Source organism: Pristis pectinata, chromosome 1 (assembly GCF_009764475.1).
Source record: "Pristis pectinata isolate sPriPec2 chromosome 1, sPriPec2.1.pri, whole genome shotgun sequence".
Taxonomy (NCBI): Eukaryota; Metazoa; Chordata; class Chondrichthyes; order Rhinopristiformes; family Pristidae; genus Pristis; species Pristis pectinata.
Genome location: NC_067405.1, coordinates 71,978,826 through 71,986,096, shown reverse-complemented (window position 1 = coordinate 71,986,096; position 7,271 = coordinate 71,978,826).

Genomic DNA, 7,271 nt, shown 5'->3' with positions numbered 1-7,271 from the left:
TATTTTTCCAAAAGAGGACAGGACCAAAACATATGTGTCAGGGAAGCCACCTCCGAATTACATCTGTCACATATAGGATTTATAATGGTGATAAAAACGGGCTAACTTGTCCTTGGACATATGGGTCCTGTGAACCACCTTAAACTGTATCAAAGAGTGTCTAGCACACATTGAAGATGTATTAACTAATTGGAGAATTTTCTTCCATGTCTCTGTAGGTAAAAGTATCTGGAGTTCTCTTTCCCATTCATTCTTAATTTTATCAAGTGTCTCTAGATGTATTTTCATAATCAGATCATAAATTATTGCTATCAATCCCTTCTGATAAGGATTAAAACCTAAGATTTTCCCCATAATTTCAGTTTTATATAGTATCGGAAAAGAAGGTAAAGTGACTTTTAATAAGTTTCTAATCTGTAAATATTGGAAAAAAATGTGATCTAGGCAAACTATTTATTAGACAGCTGTTCAAAAGACAAAACAGTTATCAATGAATAGATCATGAAAGCATGTTATTCCCTTCATTTTCCATAAAGAAAAAGCTAAGTAAATTCTGGACGGTTGAAAGAAAAAATTAGATTGGATAGGACTTGATAAAATGAATTTATTCAATCCAAAAAATTTACGAAATTGAAACCATATTCATATTGTATGTTTAACTATTGGGTTAGTCATTTGTTTACTCAATTTAGTAAGTGCAAAAGGGAATGAGGTTCCTAAAATAGAAGCTAATGAAAATCCTTGCACTGATTCATACTCAAGATACACCCATCGAGGACATTGAATTACATCTAAATCTTGTGCCCAGAAAATAATACAGGGGGATCTTGATCAGTTAGGGAAGTGGGCCGAGGAGTGGCAAATGGATTTCAATGCAGATAAGTGTGAGGTGATGCATTTTGGAAAGTCAAACCTGTGTAGCACTTGTACTATGAATGGTAGGGCACTAGGGAGTGTAATGGAACAGAGGGACCTAGGAGTACAAGTGCATAGTTCATTGAAAGTAGTGTCACAGGTAGACAGGGTGGTGAAAAAGGCATTTAGCATGCAGGCCTTCATCAGTTAGGGCATCAAGTATAGGGATTGGGACATTAAGTTGCAGTGGTATGAGTCGTTGGTGAGGCTGCACTTGGAGTACTGTGTGCAGTTTTGGTCACCCTGTTATAGGACAGATGTGGTTAAACTGGAAAGAGTGCAGAAAAGATTTACGAGGATGTTGCCAGGACTAGGGGGCCTGAGTTATAGGGAGAGGTTGGCCAGGCTGGGTCTTTATTCCTTGGAACGGAGGAGAATGAGAAATGTTATAGAAATGTTTAAAATTATGAGGCATAGATAAGATGGACGGTAACAGTCTTATCTCCTGGGTAGGGGAGTCCAAAACTGGGGGGCATAGATTTAGGGTGAGAGGGGAAAGATTTAAAAGGGACCTGAGTGGCAACTTTTTCACGTAGAGGGTGGTGAGTATTTGGAACGAGCTGCCAGAGGAAGTGGTTGAGGCAGGTACAATTGTATCATTTAAGAAGCACTTGGATAGGTACATGGAGGGGCAGGGATTAGAGAGAATATGGGCCGAACGCAGGAAATTGGGACTAGTTGGGTGGGCACCTGGCTGGCAGGGACTGGTTGGGCTGAAAGGCCTGTATCTGTGCTGTACTGCTCTATGATTCCAAATATTCAGACTCGGCTTCCACTTTGATGGTTTCACATACTCACCACACTCAGAGGAAAAAAAAGTCTTCATTTTTTATTCTGGCAACCCCTTTTTTAAAACTATAGTTAGCCTAACATAGCAGCAAAAGATTTAGAAAATTAAGCAGGGTCAGGATGTTTATATCAAATAGAAGTAATGTTTAACAAATGTATTTGTGCTCTTGAGGCTGGATGAAGGGAACCAGTCATTGCAGTGATTTGGATTTCTAAAAGGCATGTGATAAGCATTCAAGCTCACTGCACAAGATAGACCTATATTCACAAGGATAGAGGATTGGCTAACCAGTGGAAAACAGAGACAGGATAAATGCAGCTACAAGTGTGATACAGAGATCAGTGGTGGGGTGCAGCTACAGTGAAACTCTTGATAATCTGCTGTCTGACCATTCAGAAGTCCCTATGGTTTGGCAAGTGGCTCACCAAGTGATGCTTGCCGCACTCCCCGCTCACCGGGGCCCCAGTTCCCATTCTCTCTTCCTACTCACTGGGGCCTCAGTTCCTGCTTTCTCTTCTGACTCACCAGGGCTCCAGTTCCCGTTCTCCCTTCTAACTCACTGGTGTCCCAGTTCCTGCTCTCCTTTCTCATTCACCAGGGCCCTGGTTCCCATGCTCGATTTAAACCGATTAGAGCCCTGTTTCCTGCACTCCCTTTAAATTTTACTGGATTCACTGGAAAATGTATTATTTATACTGTATAACACCTAAACAAAAATGAATTGGAAAATGTACTGGGGTATTCATAGGAATAACATTCAATCCAGCACCACCAAAGGCTTGAGATGTGCCAGATTATTGAAGCCACAATCAAATTACAATCTATATTCTTAGATGTAGGGACAGAATGTATCATTGCCAAATTTGCTGATGATACAAAAGTAGATGGAAAAGCAAAGTGTGACGAGAACAGAGTCTGCAAAGGGATAGACAGTACTATCATTTACCTGGTCTTCAAGCATCAGAATTCTCATGCAACTGGCAAAATTTGTTAAAATAACTTCAATCAGTAAATTTTATTTCAAGTTATGAAAAATGAGTGTGAGAAGACTTTTTTTTAAGTTTATATACATAAGGGCTGTTCAGTTGTGGGTTATTAGAAGCAACATCTCTTCAAAGATTTGGCACTTTGGTGAGTACATTCATTCATTTGAATTATATTTGCTGTATTTTACATTAATACTGCTTAGCCTTAAATATAGAATTGCAATGCAAAACATTATTATTCATAAGGGTGAGTAGATGGCATGTACTCTGGTAATTTCTCTTAAGGTTTATGCATGGAATACCAATATGTGATATACAGTTATTTCTTGCGCAATTCTCATGCAATAGGCACCTCCCAATCCCTGTGGATGCTGGATGGTTTAGAATATTGGATATAAATGAGTTGGAAAAATATGGCAAATGGACTGTAATGTAGGAAAGTGAGTTTATCCACTTCCAAAGTAAGAATGAAAAGGCAGAGTATTGCTTAAATGGAGAGAAAAAGAGACTACAGATTGTAGCAACACACAGGATCTGGATATCTTTGCACACAAAACATGGCAGGTTAGCACGCTGGTGCAGAAAATCACAAGCTCACAAGACAAGGGAACAGAAGTAGGCCATTCAGCCCATCGAGTCTGCTCCAAAGAAAAGGGGGGAAAAAAAGAATGAGAAATGGTTGGGGGGGGGGAAATGAAAAAAAAACTATTCTAACCCCAGTTTCCAGCCTTATCCCCATATCCCTTGATACCTGGACTAATTAGATATCTATCCATCTCTTCCTTAAATGCCTCAATGATCTAGCCTCCACTGCTGTACGTGGCAAGGAATTCCATAAATTCACTACCCTCTGGCTAAAGAAATTTCTCCTCATCTCTGTTTTAAACCTGTACCCTCTAATTCTAAGATTGTGCCCTCTGGTCCTGGACTCTCACACCAAGGGAAACAGCTTGGCCACATCTACTCTGTCCAGTCCTTTCAACATTTTAAATGTTTCTATAAGGTCCCCTCTCATTCTTCTGTACTTCAATCAGTACAGTTCAAGAGCCGACAAACGCTCATCATATGTAAGCCCTTTCATTCCGGGAATCATCCTCGTAAATCTCCTCTAAACCCTCTCCAACATCAGCACATCCTTCCTAAGATATGGGGCCCAAAACTGTACACAGTATTCCAAATGAGGCCTTACTAGTGCCCCGTAGAGCCTCATCAACACTTCCTTACTTTTATACACTATACCTCTCGAAATGAATGCCAACATAGCATTCGCTTTCTTTACCACCGATCCGACCTGGTGGTTAACCTTTAGCGTATCCTGCACGAGTATCCCCAAGTCCCTTTGTACTTCTGTACTTTGAATTTTCTCCCCTTCTGGATGATAATCTGCCTGTTTATTTCTGTTTCCAAAGTGTACAACTGCACATTTCTCAACATTGAATCTCATCTGCCATTTCCTTGCCCATTCTCCTAAACTATCTAGGTCTCTCGCAACCTTCCTGTCTCCTCAATACTCCCTACTCCTCCACCTATCTTGGTGTCATCCGCAAACTTAGCCACAAAACCATTTACTCCATCATCCAGATCGTTAATGTACAGGGTAAAAAGAAACGGCCCCAACACCGACCCCTGCAGAGCACCACTAGTAACCGGTAGCCAACCAGAACAGGATCCTTTTATTCCCACCCTTTGCTTTCTGCCAACCAACCAATGCTCCACCCATTCTGTTATCCTACCTGTAATTCCATGACCTCTCATCTTATTAATCAGTCTCCTGTGCAGCACCTTGTCAAAGGCCTTTTGAAAGTCTAAATACACAACATCTACCGCCTCTCCCTTATCCACCCTACCTGAGATTTCTTCAAAAAACTCCAATAGGTTGGTCAGGCAGGATCTTCCCTTCACGAAACCATGTTGGCTTGGACCTATCTTGCCTTGCACCTCTAGGTATTCCATAACCTCATCCTTGAGGATCGATTCTAATAACTTTCCCACCACCGATGTCAGACTAATAGGTCTGTAATTTCCTTTATGCTGCCTCCCACCTTTCTTATACAGCGGAACTACATTTGTGATCCTCCAGTCCTCCGGAACCATGCCGGAGTCTATCGATTCTTGGAAAATTATCACCAATGCCTCCGCTATCTCTAAAGCCACCTCCTTCAGAACCCGAGGATGCACCTCATCTGGTCCGGGAGACTTGTCAGTCTTTAGTCCATTTAGTTTTCCTAGCACCTTCTCTCTAGTAATCTTAACTGAACTCAGTTCCATTCCTTGAGACCCCTGACTAACCGGTATATTGCTGATGTCCTCCACAGTGAAGACCGATGCAAAATACTCATTTAGTTCCTCTGCCATCTCTTTAACATCCATTATAATCTCTCCCGCACCGTTATCGATTGGTCCTATATCAACCCGTGTCTCTCTTTTACTCCTTATATATTTAAAAAAACTCTTAGTATCCTTTCGAATGTTATCTGCCAACTTCCTTTCATAATTCATCTTTTCTTTCCTAATGACCTTCTTAGTTTCTTTCTGCAGGTTTTTAAAAGTTTCCCAGTCTTCTGTTTTCCCACTAATTTTTGCTTCCTTGTATGCCCTCCCTTTTGCTTTTATTTTAGCCTTCACCTCTCTGGTTATCCACATTTGTGCCTTTTTTCCATTCAAAGCCTTTTTTCTTGGGATATATCTATCCTGCATTTTCCTTATTTCTTGTAGAAATTCAATCCATTTCTGCTCTGCCGTCCCTCCAGCTAGCTTACTCTTCCAATCAATTTGGGCCAACTCCTCTCTCATGCCACTGTAATTTCCTTTGTTCCACTAAAATATCGATACACCAGTTATCAGCTTCTCCTTCTCAAATTTGAAACTGAACTCAATCATAGTGTGATCACTAGTTCCTAATGGTTCCTTTACCTTTAGTTCCCTAATCACCTCCGGTTCGTTACACAGCACCCAATCCAAAACAGCCGATCCCCTGGTGGGCTCATCAATAAGTTGCTCCAAAAAGCCGTCCCGTAGACATTCCACAAACTCACTCTCCTGAGATCTACTGCCTTGCTGGATTTCCCAGTCCACCTTCATGTTAAAATCCCCCTTAATTATCTTAACGTTGTCACTCTGGCACACTTTTTCTATTTCTAACTGCAACTTATAGTCCACTTCCTACCTTGTATCCTAACATCCTGGTTTCCATCGCCCAGCCAAATTAGTTTAAACCCTCCCCAACAGCTAAATTAAACATTCCCACCAGGATATCGGACCCTTTGGAGTTTAGGTGTAACCCATCCTTAGTGAATAGGTCATGCCTCTCCCAAAAAAGGTCCCAATGATCCAGAAATCTGAAGCTCTGCCCCCTGCACCAGTCACTCAGCCACACATTCTATTCTTACTATCGGCATGTGGCACAGGTAGTAATCCTGAAATTACCACTTTAGAGGTCCTACTTCTCAACTTTCTTCCTAACTCCTTGTATTCCTCCTTCAGGACCTCTTCTCTTTTTCTACCTATGTCATTGATACATACATGTACCAAGACTTCTGGCTGATCACCCTTTCCCCTCAGAATATTCTGGAGCTGGTCTGTGACATCCCATACCCTGGCACCAGGGAATTCAACACACCATCCGGGATTCATTGTTGGTTTCGCAGAATCTGTTATCCGTTCCCCTCACTATAGAATCCCCAATAACCACTGCATAGTTACCAATGTTCTCCATTAGACCATATCAGTTTCCCCTGGGTGGTCTAATTTCCTCCCAAAGACATTCTGGTAGGTTAATTGTCCACTGTAAATGACCCCTTAGGGTAGATTAGTGACAAAAGAGTCAAAGGGAAGTTGATGGACATGTGTGAGAGAGAATAAGTTGCAGGACTACAGGGAAAATAAGGAGAGGGGAAAATGGAACTAATGGGATGGCTCCCCTGAGAGCTGGCATGGATACGATGGGCCAAATGGTCTCCTGTGTTGTTACAAGCATAAGATCAGCCCTTTGCAAATCTGGTAATAATAACATTGGGATTTTTGCTTTCTTCTCAGGGACCTTCGTAGAGGGTTAAAGCACGAACAATCCCAAAGTAAAAGACTTTGTTCAAGACTGGGTTGGGATCCAAGTGTACAGGAGTGGTTCCAGCATCATGCAAAGCAGGATAGCAAAAAATCCGGGGCTCAAAAGGGCCTCAACTATATAAGTGTACGCGCTGCAGTTTCTTTTTGTGGTTTTTTTAAGTTCAATAATAAACATATCTGAAATCCCTGTGTTGAATTGCTGACAACACCTCCATAAAATTCAACAGCTTTTCATTTAGTTATGTGGCTCAGTGAAGTGGGAAGAGCAAAGGTTTGAAACCAAGTCTTTGTGCTGTAATGTGAAAGTGATTTTACTTTGTATGTAAATAAATTTAAACAGTGTTGCATTTAAGTGCTTAATTAAATCTAATTGTCTATGGCTGCTGTCAATTTAAAGGAGAGGGATGGAGATCTTGAAAGAACACCCATCTCTTTATTTAGGGTTATCTAACAGGAGTGTCTCTGAAGTGGAATTAATGTCATTTCAATGTCATCACTTGCCAGATTCGTAGAGT